A 21,292-nucleotide genomic window follows, 5' to 3' on the forward strand; every position below is an offset into this window, starting at 1 on the left:
ACTTATAATCCTCCTCTACACCCCTCGTTGGTTGTTTTAGAAGATGCTGTCACCACTGATGTATATAAATTGCAGGCCAAGTATAGTGGAAAAAGCAGGTACCAACATAATTTAAGTAAAAATGAATGGGACCTATTACAATAATTAAGGTCAGATAGCACCATACGTATTATGAAACCTGACAAAGGGGGTGGTATAGTTATATATGACTCTTTAAAGTATTATAAAATAATGTTAGATATTTTGAATGATAATAATACCTACCTCTGAGTACCAGTTAATGAAATAAATATAGCCTACAACAGGACAGACTCATATTTGGAAGAATACTTATTAGAACAAAGGATTTCTGGAGACACATAATTTTTTTAGTAAAGAAACCAATGATTGCTTCTATTTTCGTTATTCCAAAGATACATAAAAGTATCGAGATGCCCCCTTTCAGACCAATTGTATCTGGGAGCAAGTCAAAAACATTTCCACTGAGTACTCATTGATAGGTGGCTGAAACCTATTTATTCTAAAGTGGACCACCTGGTTATTGATTTATGGGACTTCCTCGGTCCCTTGAAAGATGAATTATGGTCTAGTGACCTTATTTTTCTGACAATAGATGTTGTTGATTTATTTACTTCTATTCCCAAAGAGACAGGTCTAGAATTCTTTTATAATAGCATTGTCAAGTATTCCACCTTGGACTCTGATAAGGTGGGTTTGATTCACAAATTAATGAGTATCATTTTAGATAATTTTTATATTAGAGGGGTTGCTATGGAGGCCTCCTGTGCCCCCATATTTGCTAACCTGGTTATGTTGGACTGGGAATCTAGAAGTATTTTTGATAGTGATTATTGTAGATATATTCAATTATACACTAGATTTTTAGATGATTTGTTTATTTTATGGAAGGCTACTGAACTAAAAATAAGTGAGTTTGTGAATTATTTAAATGCAACTTCATTCTTCCTTAAGTTCACTTATTCTTATAATAGGACTAGTATTAATTATTTGGACACCTTACTTTCACATTCAGGCCAAGGTTTTAAATCTAACATCTTTCACAAGATCACTTTTTCTAATACCTATGTGGAATTCACAAGCTGTCACCCGTATATGCAAAAGAAGAGTGTAATAAAGGGGCAATGATTACAGGCAGCAAGAATGGCATCAAAGGTTGAAGATGTTAAAGATGAACAGAATGCTATTGGAAATATGTTTCTTGAGAGAGGTTACCCCTTAGAAATGGTTAATGATGTAAACAGCTATGTTTTATCACAATAGGGAAAAAAATGTCCACCATTGTTAGGTAAAGGGTTGCTTCATGATATTAGGAATGAACGGGTGAATAAATATGAAAGAGGATTAGTGATGGAGTATGGACCCCATTCTACTGATGTTCGAAATATAATTATTAAGAATTGGGGTATATTAAAATGCAACCCTGATGTACTTCATAAATTAAGTGATTACCCCTCTTTTGTATACAAGATAGGAACCAACCTGAAGGTTAAGTTTGAGAATGAGAATATCGTTAAGAAGAATATGAGAACTATGTATGGGGGTACTAAAAATGTGGGTCTTGCAGACAATGACTCTTTATTAGTGAAGTGGACCATTTGATTTTAGATAATATTACTAAAACAAAGGTGTTTTTAGTAAAGGTAACTGTACATCTAGAAAGGTAGTATATCTGGCTAAGTGTCAGGACTGCCCTGCGTTTTACGTAGGCAAGATTAACAGAGCCCTTAAAAATCGAATTTATGAGCATATATACCACATTAATAAAAAAGTTTTTTAAACATTTGAATAATAGTTCTGGTTGTACCATGTTTAAATCTGCCATCTTAGAACAGATTAGCCATGACCCAAGGGGTGGTGATGACAAATTATTCCTTGAAAATAAGGAGATTAGATGACAGCTTAAACTTAATGGCTCTAATTTTCTGGGTATTAATGAATGTATCTCATTACAACCAATTTTATATAGTAGATCTCTTATGCTTTAATATATATTTAGGTAAACCATGTATTTTATTTTATTTCATTATTTTTATGGTAATGTAGTACCCAGGTTTTTTATATGTTGTATTTATTGCTGTTTCTTTAACTCTTGGCATAATGTAACATAACTGATTATTGTTTTAACTATAAACAGCATACTTAATTGATTCCATTCATATTCTAATAAAGTCCAAGCATTTTGATGGACGAAAGCTCTAAATCTTTTATTCTTTTAAAATAAAGTGTGGATTCGAGTTTTAACTATTACAGTGTTCTGTCTTGTGGGCTTAGCGACTCAGTATTGGTGTTACTTAGTTTAGCTGGCAGTTTTGAGTTGCAACACTTTTTTGTTTTCTGGAATTTGTTATATCCTGGACTGAAAGCTCCAACATAACAGGCATATCCAGAAGAGTTCTGCTGTATGGCACATATGAGCACATATATGTAAGACAACCACTTGAATCAATGCAGTCAGAAAAAAGCTTTACTGTTAGATATAAAGCATATGCGTAAGCTCAACAACTGTCTGCCAGAAAAGAATAAAGTCTCAGTCATAGTATTAAACATGCATGTCTCTGGTTTAACAGATTTCATAGACTACAACTGTAGACAGGCAGAAAATGCTTTTTTATGCACCTCTAAATTTATCCTGAAGTAACATCTCTGCATCTAGAGCTCTATGTCTCATGCTCTGCAGCAAAGCCTCTCTCAAATAGTCTGGTGATGTGGAGTGCAACCAATGCAATGTTGAGATTTATACCACTGTGAAGCACGCAAAGGCATCTGCAAAAGATAAGGCCTCTTGCTGTTGGCTTTGGACGTCCAGCCTCCAATTAACTTGAATTTTGGTGATACAATTGGCTTGTTGTGCAGGTGCAAGCCACTGTCTGGTCCTATAAAAGCATGCATAGTATGAATATATAATGACCTTTTTGAATTATATATATGAATTTCATTTATATAAAGCTTCTTACTGGTTGTTCATTATGGAGAGTTCTGAGCCTAGAATTAAGAACTGCTTTTGAAAAGGGTTCATTTTAAATAACCAGTTCCATGTAAGTTTTTCATTGGGTTGTTATTTCAACCAGTTGTACTTGGTGAGTCATGGCTCACCAAGTTGTAACTCAATGAATCATAGCAGAAGTGATTACTTTATGATTCTGAAATCTGAAAGAACATATAATTCTGTAGCAAGAAAAAAGAGATGCAAACAAAGCAAAACTTTAAGTAAAATTCATTTTAAAATTAAAAAGTTAGAAAGCCAAAAGAGATACTCAACATAATACTTCACCACACAGAAGTATTGTTATCAGTGTAAGAACTGAAAGGACTGTAGAATATTAGCATGAACTAGAAATAATTGGAATGAGCTAGAGTGAGACTGGAATGAACGTCTTTATTTTAAGTATCAGAACTGTTCTGAACCATTGATAGATAGTCTCTCCTTTATGCACCAAATCTTCTTGCACCTTTCAGAATAAAAGTCTGCAAAAACTGTAGTTCAGTTGAGGATATTTTATTATGTACAGAGGAGGCAGATGTCAACAACATCCAAATCAAATCTTACTGTCTCCAATAACAGTGCTGATAAACTGAAATAGACTGAATTAAAATGTCTGTAGCTTCTGCACTCATGCGAGACAGCAGGATTTTTTGCAGGGGGGTGCAAACCTACAGCCCCCCCCCCCACACACACACACACGCAGCCCCCCACCCCCATGTAGCCATTCCAGTGTCCCATTACTTAGTTATTTCTCCCCAGTTGCCATAAGCACTGTTCAAAACTCTCAGTGTGCATACTGTTTTATGCTTTACTTCTAAAATGATTACAGATATTTGGATTTTAATTTATAACTTTTATTTCAAATTTTATACCACAAACACTGATAGACATTTGCTAAACAAAGCTTAATCTTACAATGAAAACAGCCTTAGCATTAAAGCTTCTCTACCTTTGAAACTCACATTCATTAAAACAGCATTGAAACCCACATTCTAAGAAAATGCATCTGGCCAATGGCAGGATACGTTTACCTTTGGGCTGTTTTCAAACCATAGGCCCCCGCCCTCCACACCTTTTTAGGGCCATGCAAAAGTTCTTTGATTCACCTTCCTGATTGTATTAATTATAATATATAATTGAATTATATCTCTTGTATAATATAGCACCACTTCCTAGAGTATGTTTTAAATTTATAGTTTTGAACATTTTCCAGTAAGCAATGAAACAAAACATGCAAACCAATAATGACAAACTGCCCAATTCAGAACATTTCAACCATAAAAGGCCACTCAAACTTGTGTCACTACAATCCACCAATAGCAGTCAATACAAACAATTGCTGCAGAAGTAAAAGTCATCTGGATAATTCCACATTAAAGATATCTGAAACTAATGAAGAGGTTTTTGCTAGAAAACTGTATATTTCAGTGTTTCATCTACAAATTCAGTGCCTGCTGCCCTCAAAGAATAAATTGCTTATGTTACATTAAAAAATGGTAAGTGGTATATTGCAATAGAGAATGGGTGGCAAGCTGAGAAACAGGTTTGCAGTTACTAGGCATCTTATCCAATGGAGAACATCCTCAGTATTGCAGCACCCCACCCCCTTAAAATACAAATGCACATGCTGTGGGAGTAAAATCTACAGCCCTCTACATTAAGATGCAAGTATGCTACCTGTTGTGTTACTAATATTGCTTTAAAATTCTACACCACACCATAGTTGCACATTTTAAGTAGACTTAGCATGAGCAGCAGTAAACATCTCTTCCCTTGAAGCACACAATTCTTTGATAATGCACTTGAAAATAAATTCCATCTGCTAACCTAAAATAAATAGGGACAGATTATAAATATTGCTCTGATGAACTTAGAAAATTGCTAGAGTAACAGGATTTGTGTTAGTATGCATTTTTCTAAAGGATATGAAGTGTAAAACTCAAATGTCTGTTAGTATTTAGCAACTTCAGTCCTTTTTAGGAGGAATATGGGGCAAAAATCTAGACATTCTGCAGAAACATGGACAGCTGAGGGGTATGCTACCTCCCTCTTATGCATACATACATATATACACCATACTTTTCAATGTCTTAGCACAAGAAATCTGGACAAATCCTGTTATAATGCTGGGGACAAGGGCGCAAAACTAGGGGACACATTTAGAAAGTTGGTAGAATAACAGGATTTGTGTTAGAATGCATTTCTGGAAGGATATGAAGACATTCTGTGAAAATCTGTACAGTTGAAAGGAATGACACACATATACACCCCCTACCTCTTTAGAAAGTGGATAGAACAACGATGTTTGCATTAGTATGCATTTTCTGAGGATATGAAGTCTAAAACTCAAATGTCTGCCATTGTTTTCTGACTTCAGTCCTCAGTGATTTGCCAGAAAAAAAATGAATTTTATGAGAAACAAACTGAAAATATGAGGCAAAAATGTGAACAATTGCAAGGTATGACCCCCCTCATACACACACTCCCACCCTCTCTTACTCACACACAAACACACACCTACCTACTTCTTACACACACACACACACACACACACACACACACACACACACACACACACACACACACACACCTCTACCTTTACCTCCCTACTTCTTACATACATGCATACACATCCCTACCACTGTCTTTGTGTTGACACTCCTTCCCCCTCACAATATCATGGTCAAATATGGCTCCCTATACAGAGCCCTTTCCCACTGCAGTCATTCCAGTATCCAATTACTTGGCTATTTCTCCTCATTTACCATAAACACTGTAATGTGTATACTGCTTTATGCTTTACTTTTATAATGATTTGGATTTCATTTAAAGCTTGTATTTTAAAAATTTATAGCACAAACACTGATAGACATCTGCTTAACAAAGCAATACAGTCTCACAATGAAAACAGACTTAGCATTAAAACTTATCTACCCTTGAAACTCACATTAATTGAAACAGCATTGAAACCCACATTCAAAGAAAATGTATCTGGCCAGTGGCAGATTAAGTTTACCTTTGGGCTGTTTTCAAATCCCAGGCCCCTTGCAAACATATTTAGGACCATGTAAACATATATATGTTCTTTAATTCACCCTTCTGATTGCATTAAATGACATTCCTTGTATAATACAGCACACTTGTTAGACCATGTTTTAAATTTATTGTTTTGAACATTTTTTTCCAGTAAGCAATGAAATAAAATGTATGAACCAACAATTACAAAACTGCCCAAAATCAGAACAGTTCCATAATAAAAGCCTACTCAAACTTTTGTTATTACAATCCACCAATATCAGTAAATATGCACAATCTCTGCAGAAGAAAAAGTCATCTAAATAATTCCACATTAAAGAGATCTGTAACTAATGAAGAGGTGGCTCCTAGCAAATAATTTTATATTTCATTGTTTCATATATAAATAAAGTGCCTGTTGCCCTTTAAGAATACATTGCCTATGTTACATAAAAATGATAAGCTAGTAATATTAAAATTGGAAATGGATGGCAAACTGATAACAGGTTCAGCGTTACTAGGTATTTCCTCCAAAGAAGGACATTTTCAGGACTGCAGCATCCACCCCCTTTAAAATACAATAAAGTACAGTTTCCACAATCCATCTGCATACTGTGGGAGTAGAACCCACAGCCTTCTACATCAAGAGCAAGTATACTACCTGTTGTGCTACTAACAATGCAAGCAAGCTTGGGATAAGCAGCACTAAACTTCTGTTCCCCTGAAACTCTCAGCTCCTTGTAAAATCCAGTTGAGACTCAGCTATATTTCTCAACTTTGCAGCACAAGAAATCTGGAAAAAGCCAAATTGTATTGGGTTCATAGGATCATAGTTTAGTACTAAGCTAATTGCCCTTGTGAGCCATTTTAAGCCTAGCCAATTATCTCATGTGAGGCTCAAACCCTGCACCTTGTGTTTGTAAGGTAAACACCTTAGCCATTAAGCCACCCTCCCAACAAGGGGGGGGGGGGGTTAAAGGCCTAAAACCAAGGAAACATTTTAAACATTACTTGTATAATCTTAGAAACTTGCTAAATAAAATGTTTTGTGTTACCATGCATTTTTTGATAGAGACTGAATTGGCTATCATTATTTAGTGAATTCATTTCTCACAGATTTGCCAGAAAACCACAAATTTTAAGAAGAACAGAAACAAAGTATAAGCCAAACATTCCAGACATTCTATGAGAATTATGGACAGTTGAGAGCCATGGACTCAACTCCTTGAATCACAAACAAGTGGTGGTAGCGGTAGAGAATTCAGGTTCTTTCTTCTTGTACCTAAGGTACAGGGTTTGAGCCTGAGTAACACTAACAACCAGGTATACGTAACTGGAGCATTTTACATATACACACACACTTACTTCTGTGCAGCTAAGCACACTAAATTCTCAATTCCCTTATATACATTTACTTCACGTCTGTGGTCTGTGCTTTGCATAAATTCCCTTACTTCATAACATTTGCACAACATTGTCCATGTAAACACACACACCTCTAAATTCTCTGTGAGGTGGGCAGACAGGAAGAAGCAATTTCAAATCAGTGCAGGCAGATAGGAAGAACAAGACATCTGCATGCACAGACATGATGTGACCGGACCAGTGAGACTGCCGTTCTTAAAGTTCTTTCTTAAAAAAGAACACAAAAAAAATTTTTTTGTAATTCAAAGAAAATGAATCTCTGGGTCAGCCTGTAACAGAGGGATGCATGTGTACCCCCTTGCACCTGCCTGCGGGCCCCCCTGTCTGCACTCATTATACCGTCTGTAAATTCTGCACTCAGAATGTCAAATCTTACTGCCTTCAATAACAGTGGTGATAAACTGACATAGACTGAATTATAATGCCCATAGCTTCTGCACTAATTATACTCAGAATTATTCCTTTTCTCCTGAATAATATAATTAAAATTCTGTAATGCTGTATATTTGACCTGACTTCTACACTCACTCTCGAGTATCTGTACCAGACTACTGTGGACTGCACTGTATCTCCTTTCTGCATATCAGTCCAAACTAAATAACTAACTTCTGAGTATGACATATCTCTACTAATATTACGAAAACGCCTTAAATTTCCTATAAGTTCTACATGTCTCTTTAACTCTGGTTCCCAAAGTTGTTTGCACATAATGTACTGCACATTCTGTTAACACATTTTATTCTTATCAGTATTCTTGAGTAGTAGTTATTCATTCGCAATGAAACATTCCTTTCTATATGCAACTGCTTTAATATGGTTGCATTTCTAGGCCTATGCAAAGAAAATATTGCATTTATGTCTAACAAACTACATTTAAGTGAAGCCTAATCATGCATTCAGCTAGTGTCAAGTAAGTAGAATGTTTATTAAAAATATCTCTAGAACTATAAGCGAAGAGCCACCAAGCTGGAAAACCAAATCCTTTATTAAACATTGATGTTTCGATTAAAATAACAAATCAATTATTCCACAAGTAATCCACAAGTAAGCGCTTTTGTTTCACATATATTAAACTTCATCAGACAATGTGTCCCATGACTTCACTTCCTTTTATACTACAGGTTCATTCATTAAGGAGAATTAACGACATATGACTCTCTGTAATTGCAGTTTAGCATGCCCCTAACCCACCAGAAGAAAAATCTATGTTAATGACCAATGTTAAAATACGCTTAATGCTCCACTTACGACAAGTTAAAAACTTAAAAGAAAAATGCATATACCATTACAAAAGTGATAAACATGATAAAAAATATATATAATGACAGGAAAATGAACATAGAAATGTAATAAATTATATGCTTTCACCTACGAAAGTGTTAAAAAATATATTGAATACTAGCTTAATATATTAAGATTTTGATTATCTCATTATACCACTATAAATCCTCACTTTTAAGAGTATATACATATATGCACTGATATGTGTATTGTGTACATATACATATGGGCATTATAAACCAATCAACAATTAATATGTTGAACTTGAATGAAACACTTCCATGATCTATCAGTATCAAAATGAACTTACATACAAAAATACAAAATAAAATACATCTGGATTGACCTCCAGGTATAGACAGCCTACATTTTTGGTTCATTTATCACTGTCTTGACTACAGCCAACACATCTTTAACCTCTGGCGCAATACAAATACCATGCCTAATATCTGGAAAACTGCCACAGTAAAACAACTTCCCAAATAAAAAAATCCCATATTCCTCTCCCACTATCATTCCATCTCTGTTCTTCCAAACTTGTGCAAGATTTTTGATAAAAATTGTCATCCCCTAACTTAAAGTTTATGCCTCAAAATATCATCTTCTCTCTCTCTCATAACCAGCATGGGTTCTGGTTAGGTAGCAGCACTACCATGGATGATATTCTCATATCCTTTGACAAAGGCATGCTGCATCCATTTTCATAGGTCTCACCAGGCCCTTTGACCTAATTAAACAGTCCTCTACCTAACTGAGCTAGGCATCAGTCCTGATGCCATTCCTTGCTTCCAGAGCTATGTTACAAACTGATATTTAACATTCAACTATAACTCCTGTAACTTCCACACTTACCTCTACTCAGAGGAGTTCATCAAGTCTCCACTCGCACCCTGTTCTATTATTTCTCTCTCTCTCTCTCTCTCTCTATATATATATATATATATATATATATATATATATATATCTCAACAAACTTCTGCTAGGTTACAAGATGAGCTACAGTCTGACTACCACTGCCTCAGTGAATGGATCAACAAGAAAAATCTCATTCTCAAAAAAATGATATTGTTTGTCACTCATCAGAAGTTCACAAGATCCCCTATTAGTATAACAGCCTATGACTACAACAACTATCCCTTGGAGCAAATATCCTCCTTCAAGTACCCTGTTCTACGGTTAGATCCCTTCATTCAGTTTCATCATTCATCTAGAAAAATTCCACATAAAAATTAATGCCCCTTCCATTCTGGGCACAAAAACATATCCAATTTTCTGTCATACCCAACCAGGGCTACAAAGGGAAAAACAGTTCTACTTTTTGAACTCAAACTCTGCCTTCCTTTTGTCTCACTTGTAGAAAACAAAATGTGTAGATTTATTATTCATTCATTTCCCAAGGGATGAACACCACTGTATAACTCTATAAGAAGCAAAGTGGCTCCTAGCTAAGCAAAGGGTACACCTACTACCAGACTCACAATTGTTCAAGCTAATACATGAACATGCTCTCCTGTCTTTAACCTCAAAGCTAATAAGATAAGCCCCCAAATACAACCTCAGAAACTAGAGTCATACTGGTCCTTTAACACACCCCCCACTTTTCAAGATGTATGCCTCTGACCATGGGTTTGCAATTGTCGGTCCCAAACTGTGGAAGTCCTTTGTATCCAAACTTAAAGACACTTCATCTTACCTCAAGTTCTGTGGACTGCTAAAATATCACCTACTTAATCAAGCTAAATATGTCTGCAACCCAAGTGGGCACATTATCTAAATCAATTAATATCTGTTCTCTTCTCTTTCTTAACTACTCTGCTAGTTTGCACTGCTTCAGTTCTCTTACCTCAGATTTCTACATACCAAGTATATTTTGATATAGCTTATATATATATATATATATATATATATATATATATATATATATATTACTCTGTCTTCCTAGATGTAAGGCAGGCTTTCTACCAAAAATGTATATTGATAGCTCTGCAATTTTATCTTCTCACTTTACTGTTTTTGTAATTCTGTATTCCTAGTATCACATATTCTTTGTATTTGATTCACTGTAACTTCCTGTTATTTATCTTAAGTATTCTGCATGAATAGGCATATTAATGACCTAGGGCTGAGACTAAAATTGGTCAGAATTGATCTGCCCTGGTTAACAAACTGAATAAGTAAATTACGTAATATTAAGAACACTTAACAAGAAAAAGAAGATACATTATAGCCACCTATGAGTTGATCTATGAAAAGGACCCTTTTTGAGGGACTTTATAATTGAATTGCGTCTCCACAAATAAGCATTTGGCATCTTTTCTGTAAGTGTTCATAACTGGTGATAAATGCATGTCTTTGATAATAAGCATCGTAGTATCATGGATCAGCTACAGAGATGAAGTGAACGTGTTTTCGTCTGCCTTCTTCTACTTGGCATTTTTGGATTTACTAGCTACAGAGACTCGCTTGTTCCTCATGCTAGGCAGGTTGCCACTTACCACCAGAAAGCACCATTCTGCAAATCAGGAATTAAAATAAAGATTAAATGAAGCTTTGTCATTCCAGTTGCTAACATGTGATGTACAATGATATACCTGAACAACTTACAAGGATTCCAACAGCCAAGACATGTTGGAAGAGATACCTGTTTGCAGAGGGGTGGAAAAAAGTATATTCCTGACCCATACAGAAGGGTCCTCTTTCGAGATCAACTGTTAAAATAACAATATATTCCTTGTATCTGACAGTGAGGACACTCCCCCTTGAAGGACTATTTGGTAAGGTTAGTAACCGAACAGTAAAGACCACCTTGACCGAAGGAGTCAGAGAACCATACCAGGACTAGTTAGAAAGCAGAGTACTGAAGAACATCGTGCCAGAAAAGCCTGCCTCTAAATTCACAACAGGAAAGTTGCTTGGGAAGGGAACATCATGGACCAAAGGCTTGTGGCAACCAAGGCTGCCAGAACAGAGAAAGCAAGCAATACAGGCAGGTAGTCTTAGAGGAATGGACATTTTTAATGAAATTCTTTCTGTAGGGAGCAAAAGCACTAAATAAATAGTGTTTTTTCTTACATTTCCTGTGGACTGGTGTTTTTTGGTTTTGTGAAATTTGTACAATGTGATGGTAACCGGGGCTGAGCGTAGAAATGGTCATTCTGTGATCAGTGCTCTACCCTGATAACCAAAATGGAAATAAAATATAAATAAATGTTTTGCTTTGTTCCACTGAGAAAGACAGTGCTACAAATAGATGCCATTACAGTAGGCTTGTGGTTATCATAAGTATAACAACCAAAGGTAAGAGAAGATTACTCACAAACATACAGAAATATTCGCAGAAAGAATATAGACAGAAAGGAAAGCACTAGAAATGTGGGCCTGTGAACATTTCCAAGGAAAGGCATTTATACCAATCAATGATTACAAGCTGCCAAAGACAATCTTTAACAACTCTTCATCAAAAACTCTACTCAGAAAAGAATGATGCTCATTGTGGTTATAGTTACAGCTATAATCTACAGTACAGTATAAAAGAGGAAAGGAAAACATAGCTAAATATATTTCAAAACATTCAATAGTCACCACAGAAAAGGGAGTCATGACAAAAGTTACACAGGACTATGTGAACATCATATTAGGCTATGCAGTGACAACAGTTCTGATTTTGAAAGACATAGAACAGACAGGAAAATATATAGTTTCACACCAAGTGAAACAATTCTACATGAGAAATATATCCTGACCTTTGGATGAGATGCTGAACCCTAGTGCCATCTGCTTGAATTGGTGGTAGGTCAAGTGAATGTAAATGATCCCATGGCACCTATTAAAAAGAGTAAGGACATGTCATTGCACCTATGCATTCATGACATACAGGATACATGGTTAGTAAAATACAGAAATTCAACAGTTGTATGTAGTACAGAGATAACACATGAAATTCCACACATAACAAAAATGAAAGAGAAAAAAAAACAAAGTGAAGTAAAAATCCCCAAGTCTTTAAGCCACAACCATTTCTACAGCTTCCCCATTATCAAAGAGCAATCCCACAATTTGTTGTATAATAATTCATTATAGCAAGTTAACCACAATATCCAAGCTGCATTAGTTATTTTATCATAAACATCCATTCTACGAACATTCAAATTGTCATAAAAACATGCATTAGATGATGATGAACAACATATTTTTGTTTATATAATAGAGAATGAATGTTTCTGTAGTAATACTTTCCGACTTTTTTTCCTAAAACCTGCATAGCATATACATTTTCATGTTTTACAGCAGATTCATAATCCCATAAGAAATTACCATACAGTGTTTTATAATAAATCCACACATCTATCGCCAACACACAATATAAAGTTTTATGTCTTTGCTTATAAAGACGACACCAGTCAGTTAGAGAAGGGCTTACATCTGTCAAAGTCAAATGTTGTTGCCAAAGTTCTACATGCTCTTGTTTCCAATGAGTTTTATCTAGAAATTCCCCAGTCAATTTTGAATTCCCCTTACCTAATAGGGCTTATTTATTAAATTCTCCAAGGATGAAGAATAATGCTTTCTGGTCTGAAACACCAAAATCAATAAGTTTATAATTCACAAAAGGATGAAGTATCACTATAAGCAAAATAATCAATCTCAATAGCTAAAGATCCACTCACATAAGTATGCCCTAAACTAGGTCCTAGTTTAAGTTTTCCTCTCTGCAACCCACCCCCCCAAAAAAAACATTTAACATCATTATTAACCTTCCCAGTACATTTTCCTAAGTGAAAATTTAGATCCCAATGATAATAGATAAAGAGACAAGTACATATGCCTACCAGGTTCTAAATCAATTTTCACACTGTTTTGCAATGTAGGAGCATATACAGAAACAGGACAAAACACACCAGAAGAGGAGCAAAAGTTACAGAAAACTAAGTCTCCTGGATGGGAGACAGTGACATCCAATAATTTCAAATTATTTTGTATGATATTGCAATGCCATAACATAGGTTTTTCCCAAAGGATCAGTGAACATTAGCACCTCAAACAACTGATACTTGTCTCTGTTGTATTTCAGTTAACAATCTTACATCAAGCAAACAAATTATATCTGTAGGAAGACATGTACATTCTTCCAAGACTACAAAATGTCTGCATTCATGTATAATGGTGTTAGCATTAAGATAGTATACTTGTATATTATCCTTCCCTTTTTAGCAGTATGCTTCATTCTACATTTTAACTTGCATTTTAACCCATTCCCAATAGTATTAACATTATGAATATTACAATCACTGGCATGTTCGTCAATACAGTCACTATTACCAGTGTCAGTTTTTTCATCTTCATCATCAGTACCCATAACACTGTGGGTAGGCTGTTCATTAATATCACCTTCACAGCTAACAGCAGTATTTGCAGCGTCATTCGGAGATATAATGAGAAAAACAAACAAAACTCTTAACTGCTGAAGGTGGCTCAAAAATAGAATGATATAAGCATAAAAGAAATCTAGAGCACACCACCATGGAAGTCCACAGATAAATCCGATTCACTGTCTAGATGATCTGGTGAAGGGTAAGGCAGAAAGCACTTATCGTGGATTTTAAAGAGGCTCTTTATGTTTTATTTTACAAGTTTATAAAAGTTTATTTTTAGACAGTGAATTGGATTTATCTGTGGACTTCTGTGATGGTGTGCTTTCGATTTCTTTTATGCTCATTCTCAGATATAGGATTCTGCGATAGTATATAAGCAGGTGTGGACAGGTTTCGTTTATCAGTCTCTTGAACCTCCTGTGGACAATCAAACTAAAAATGATCCATTCCCTTACATGTCCTACACAACTTAACACAAGTCTGGGCAGTGTGACCTACTTCCCCACAGTTACAGCATTTTCTTTTAGTAAAATTGTGAATTAAATGATCATAAGAACCACAAAAAATGTGTTATGTTGCCCTGCATAATGCACATAAGCTTTTAAACCATACATGTGAACAACACAAGGAATATAAACAACATTTTTCTTGTGACATTTTTAGTGTACCCCATAACTCCCATGCATCAGTCCAAATGTTTCCATTATCATGCATTTTTTAACCTCAAAAGCAGAATGGCAAAGAGAAGAAAAGAATGCCTTAACTTATTCAGCTTGAATGTCAGGTGCTTGAAATTGCACCACAGTGTGACATTTTGGTTGAATACTCATACCAACAAATTTGTAATTAGCTCATAGGAAACACAGTTTTTTAGGGCACATTTCAGAAGAAAATTTCAGCAAGTGCAAAAGTTTCAAAAGTACATTGCAGAAAGGCTCTTTTCCTACATAGATAAAGGCTCTTATTTATTTAAAAGAGAGGCTTAAAGGAGATATAACAGTGTCCCAAATACATAACGGTCAATTTGCTTGCCTGAAATAGATTAATTTGTACAACAGGTAACCTTTTAGCCTGATAAGGAAAGTTTGTAGCAGCTAGGTTGTTTTCTGCAACACATCTGCATAGGTTATAGGTATTCCTTTGGGTAGATCACATATATTACTTGCTTCATGCATCTCAGAGGAACAAAGAGAGTGTGAGCATGCTGCTTCCTTTTTAACCTCTGAGTCATATTGCATAACATCCTGTTCACCTTCCAGATTACAGCGATCCATTGTATCTCCCCAAGAAGCAGCAGCAACTGTACTAGGTTCATCTTCATCTATCATTGTCAGCAAGTTGTCATCTGACAAGCCCACCATCTTCCAAAACAGTTATTAGAACTCTCTCTCTCTTTCTCTCTCAGCAACACTTGACTCCAATTCCATCTTTTCCCAGTGTGCACTAAAACTACCTTCTGGCCTGGCACAGTAACAAGAAAGAGTAGGGACCCTTTATATACAAAAACAACTCTTATTTACAATATAGTTACACATTTACAAACGTACATATATATATATATATATATATATATATATATATATATATATATATATATATACACACACACACACACACACACACACACACACACAAATATATTTACACAGTCATAATTTTCCTTACAGTCATACTAAATTTTCATCCCTATTAGACCCCACTCCTTTTTTCATAACTACCATTTGATTTTGCTTAATACTGTTGCTAAAATACATTCCCCATTAAACATAATTTCACTTATTTCTTTCCATACAACTCATATGACATAATATAATCATTTTATCTATTCTTTTAACATACTCATTATTTCTATTCTAATAATATCCATGTCTATTTTATCCACTTCTTTTATATCTTCGAAAAAATCTTCTTTACATAGTTTTCCCCATAACACTTTTACTCTTTTCAAAAGCACATGTTCAGTTTCTTCTTCTTGACAATGTAGACATATTCAGTCACTTTTCTTTTTAAATGGCATATTTTTTTTACTGGCAATTTATCTGTTACCAGTCTCCACAAAAATTTTGATACTCTACTTTCTTATTATACAATTTCCTTCTTATTTTTATAGCTTTATTTTTTTTCATCTTTTAATATTTCCCAAGGTTGTACACAGTAATGTTTTATCATTATATACTTATGCCGTATTTTTCTTTCTTTTTATGTATCATCAATTTTTATTTTCCACAAAAATAATTTTTCCGATAACATTTTACTTCTTTGCTTACATGCCATTTTTCTCTTTTATACCATACCCAAAAACTTATCATACTTATATTTATACAAATTTACTACTAATCTCTCATCTTTTTCATTTATCCACTTTTAACACATTCTACAAATTTAATGAAACAGCATATATCACTGGGTTAATTAACCCTAAATCTCCTTCCTCTTTATTTACACAAAAAAACTCTTCTTTTTACTGGGTTTAATCTAGAACCTCATATAAATAAAAAATATCTGCAGTAATTGTTTTTCAAATACTGTTGGCAATAGAAATACACTTGCTATATATATTTTCCCATCAGTACAAAATTTATCAAATAAGCCTTTTTTCTGAATGATAATTTATATGTTCTTCAGAAAGGACACCTTTATTCCCAAATTTTATACCTAACAGGGAAACTCATTCATTGTAAAATATATACCCCCTATCTTTACTACATGACCTGAGCCAAGTTTCTGCTTGTTTGCATCACATAAACCTTTATTAAAGCCATCCCTATCATCTCCAAACACTCATCCGTGCAAATTATTACTTCTTTTATCCAAATTTTATTTTTGCAATTATTATAATGTCATCTGCATATGTTAACAGGACTGTAATTCTTAACCCTTCAGGTGTTATATATCCCACCTCCTTCATTTTGTAATTTATTTCACATACTATCACATGCATACCTAATGGCAAGAGTATACAATACATTGGGCATCCCTGTCTTATACCACTCTTCATATGCACCTCTTGGCTTAACCAGCCATTTACAAGTATTTTTAATTTATTACTATACGCTGACATACATATTTCCTAACTTCCTCACTTATATTACATTCTTTCATTATTACCCATAAGATTTCATCATGCCCATTTGTATCAAATGCCTTATTAAGGTCTCCTATCATGATTTTTACTTATTTTCAATTCATACGATCATCCACAATTCCTCTATCATTAATAATTCATGACATTCCTTCCCCTTTATACTATATGTACTATATTCTATAATATTTTCAATTTTAGTTTCAAATCTCTTTTGTATTATTTTCATAAAAATCTTACTATTATTCAATAATATTGGTCTCCATGTTTTTAATTGTCTTCTATCTTTCTTCTTCCACATGAATTTAACTATTCCATTACATAATTCCTCATACACAAAACCTTAATTTAACCATTCATTCAAAATCTTTAATTCTTTTTGCCAGTTCATTAAATTTTTATACATTTCATACCCTATTACATCTGGTCCTACAGATGAATCTATATCTACTTGTCCCAATATTAGGATTTAAGTGTAAAGGTTGTGTTAGTTGAAAAATGCTATCTAGATTAATGAGTTTTATTAATTCTTGAAAATAATTGATCTTTTGTTTTAAGGGTTTGGAAATTTTCAGAATGTTAGCAGCTTCCTTAGAAAGGAAAGGAAGAGCAATCGGGTTAATATTTTTACTTGAAATGTATTGATGCCATAATTTGGTCCAAATGGGGTACTGCCTATACCTATCAGCCAAGTTCACAATGGTGAGTAGTTTGTTAGCCGAAATAATTAAATAATACATGTAAAAGTTCGGAAGACCTAGGCCTCCTTTACTTTTAGGACACGTTAATTTAAGATATGATATTCTGACTGACTTAGGAGGCCAGATAAATCTAGCTAATTCCTTATTGACTTTTGTAAAGAAAGATTTAGGAATAATCTGGTCTATGGCATTAAAATGAAATAGGAGTCTAGGGAGTATATTCATTTTGACTATCGCTACTTTGGATAAGAGTGATATATTAAGTAATTCCCATCTATGTAAATCTAAAACTATTAATGACCATACTCTGTGAATATTATTTTGAAATGTAGAACATTATGCTCAATTTGAGTACCTAGGTATTTAATTGCATAGGTGAAAGAAAAAGGGGAATCTGAAAATATGTGAGGTTTATGGGCAGATGGATTTATAGGAAAGATGAAAGTTTTATGAGAGTTCACCTGATAATCAGAGGTCTGTGGAAATTTATTAATAATATTGATTATTTTCACAAGGTCTGTACTAGGTGTTTGGAGATATATCACCAAGTCATCCGCAAATGCAGAAAAGGGCACCTCAGTATTTAAAATTTTGGGAATCTTGTGAAAAGTGTTTTGTGTTATATATAATAACATTGGCTCTAAGTATAGATTAAAAAGAAAAGGAGATAATGGGCATCCCTGTCTCGTACCATTAGTGATTTTTATAATCTTAGAGGCATTTCTATTGATATGAAGAAAGGTGGAAGAATCTATATAAAACTTTAATAAATCAATAAAAGTATTAGGTATTTTAAAGCAAGACATAGTACGAAAAAGAAAGTCCCAATTTACTCTGTCAAAAGCTTTCGAAGCATCAAGGATCAGTGCATATATAGGATTTCTATCTTTTTTTATGGGCGTATAAAGGCATCTAGAGATAAAGTATTGTCCCATACATGCCTGTGGGACATAAAGCCTGATTGATCTGGGGAAATTAATGATGTTAGAACTTTTTTCAATCTCTCAGCTAATAATGAGGCTAAAATTTTAATGTCAATATTAATTAAGGAGATAGATCTATAATTATTAGGATCTGTTTTGTCTTTATTATTTTTTAGAATTAATATGATTTTTGAGACATTCCAATGTAAATCTGATATACCATTTATTTTTATGTAGTTAAAAACTTTAAGAAGAAAAGGTACAAGAATTGACTTGTGAGTCTTATAAAATTCTGGTGTAAATCCATCCGGACCTTTAATCTTGTCAATGGCTTCTGAAATTTCTTGAGATCTCAAAGGGGCCGATAGTGTTTTCCTTTGTTGATCATTCAGTAGTGGGAATTTAATGGAAGATATAAAACTTTCAATATGCTGTGTAGTCATAAGGTCAGGCTCTTTAGAGTATACATCTGAAAACAAGGTAGTGAAAAGATGCATAATTTCTAAGTCCGTATTATATATCTTGTTGTTATAGTGTATGGGTGCTATTCTAGGTAAGGACTGATTATTTTTAATTATTCTGGTGAGAACTTTAGAGGGGACTTGAGCCCATTCAGAATAAGTAGCTAAGAGCCTTTGTTCTATTATAGAGATTATGTTGGTGTAGTAGTAAAAGTTCTTTTTGGAATTCACAAATTTGTAGATATATAGAAGAATCAGGATTCAATCTGTGCTGGTTTTCTAAAGTTTGGATTTTTAGTTTTAACGAGGATTCTTTATTTCTATACTGTTTTTTAAGATAAGAAGCCTTGCTAATTAACTCTCCTAAGGTTTGCCTTACAAGCAGCCCACTGAACATCATATGGAATGTCTGATGTATCAAGATTGGAAAACATTTCTTGTATAATCTCAGTAATTATAACATGGATATTCTTATTCAAGAGAAGGTTGTTGTTAAATGTCCATCTATTTTGTGTATATATGCGTGGGCCTCATTATATCAAAGCTAATCTTACGTGATATCCTTGAATGATCAGATAAAATTTAGGCTCCATGAAGTATTCAATTTTTTGATGCATAAGAAAAACAGAAACAAGAAAAAAAATCTAGTCTTGACCATGCATTATAACATTTAGAATAATATGTATATCTATCTTTCCTGTCAGTATGTACATTGAGGGTAATGGGATCTATAAGGTTGAGGTCTAACATTAATTCTTCTAGGGCAATAGATGCTTGGTGATTATATGAAATTGATCTACTAGTACGATCAATATCAGGATTAATAACGGCATTCCAATCCCCACCCATAATAATAGAATGATCCTTGAAAGATGAAAGAATATTACATATCTGAATAAAGAAAATATGTTGGTGGTCACAAGGACTATATAAATTAAAAAACAAGAGTGGTTTATCAATGTTAGAAAATAAGAAGAGAAATAACACCATCTACCATCTGCGTCATAATTTATGTTTGTAATATTACCTAGGAAATTGTTTTTGACTAAAATTGCCGCACCTCTTGAATTAGAACAATCCCCGGCTGCAATTATAATTTTAACCCATTTCTTATTGTTTTCTTTTTTCCAGTCATCTCTATGCATGTGTGTTTCCTGCAGAAAACAAATACTGGCCTGAGATTTGAACACTAAATGAAACAGTAGTGATCTCTTAGTTTTGTTCTGTAACCCTCTGACATTCCAAGAATCAATATATAAAGACATTACATTAGTTGCTTTAAGTCTATGTATCTACTTAAGTGTTTACTCAGTAAAATATTAAATACTTTACTTAGTAAAATCCTAAAAAAAATAGAAAATATTGAACCTAGTCTCACTGTATAAATTATATTGTATGTTACTGCCTCTCAAAGTTCCAGAATCAAACCAGTTCCCTCCATACTAACCCGGTGCCTACCCACCCATCTACAACAAAAGAAGGAACATATGAATCATCACAAATAATAAAGTTAACTTTGGTTAACATAATAGATATCATAACTGAAATAGTTCTATAAAGAGTCCTGAAAAGGACTATTATATCTTTAAACATAACTATACATATATACAAAAACATGGAAAACAAAATGTCCATCATAGTAAAACCTCACCACACCAACTCTCCTTCTCACTGTAGAGTTTAAAATAAAATTAAATGTATTGACAAGCTTGTGGTATCCGCTAGATGTAATGTGTATATGATAGGTGTTGATAGGGATATGAAACTATTTGTGACTCTGGGATATTAGACTCAATTTTTATTAGTACCCATTTATCACCTGTTTATGTAGCTGTCATACTACATATATAAATATAAATGACGACTGTTTATATGACTTAAGAAGTGTTTAAGAAAGACAATTCTACACACAATCTTATTATTCCCTAAATATCATATTTCATTCGCCACAAGCTTCACAAATTCTTGCATTCATTTTCCAATTATCCATGTAATCTAATGCAGAAATGCAGGGCAACTAGAAGTCAT

Source organism: Protopterus annectens, chromosome 11.part0 (assembly GCF_019279795.1).
Source record: "Protopterus annectens isolate FY-2018-M chromosome 11.part0, PAN1.0, whole genome shotgun sequence".
Lineage (NCBI taxonomy): Eukaryota > Metazoa > Chordata > Ceratodontiformes > Protopteridae > Protopterus > Protopterus annectens.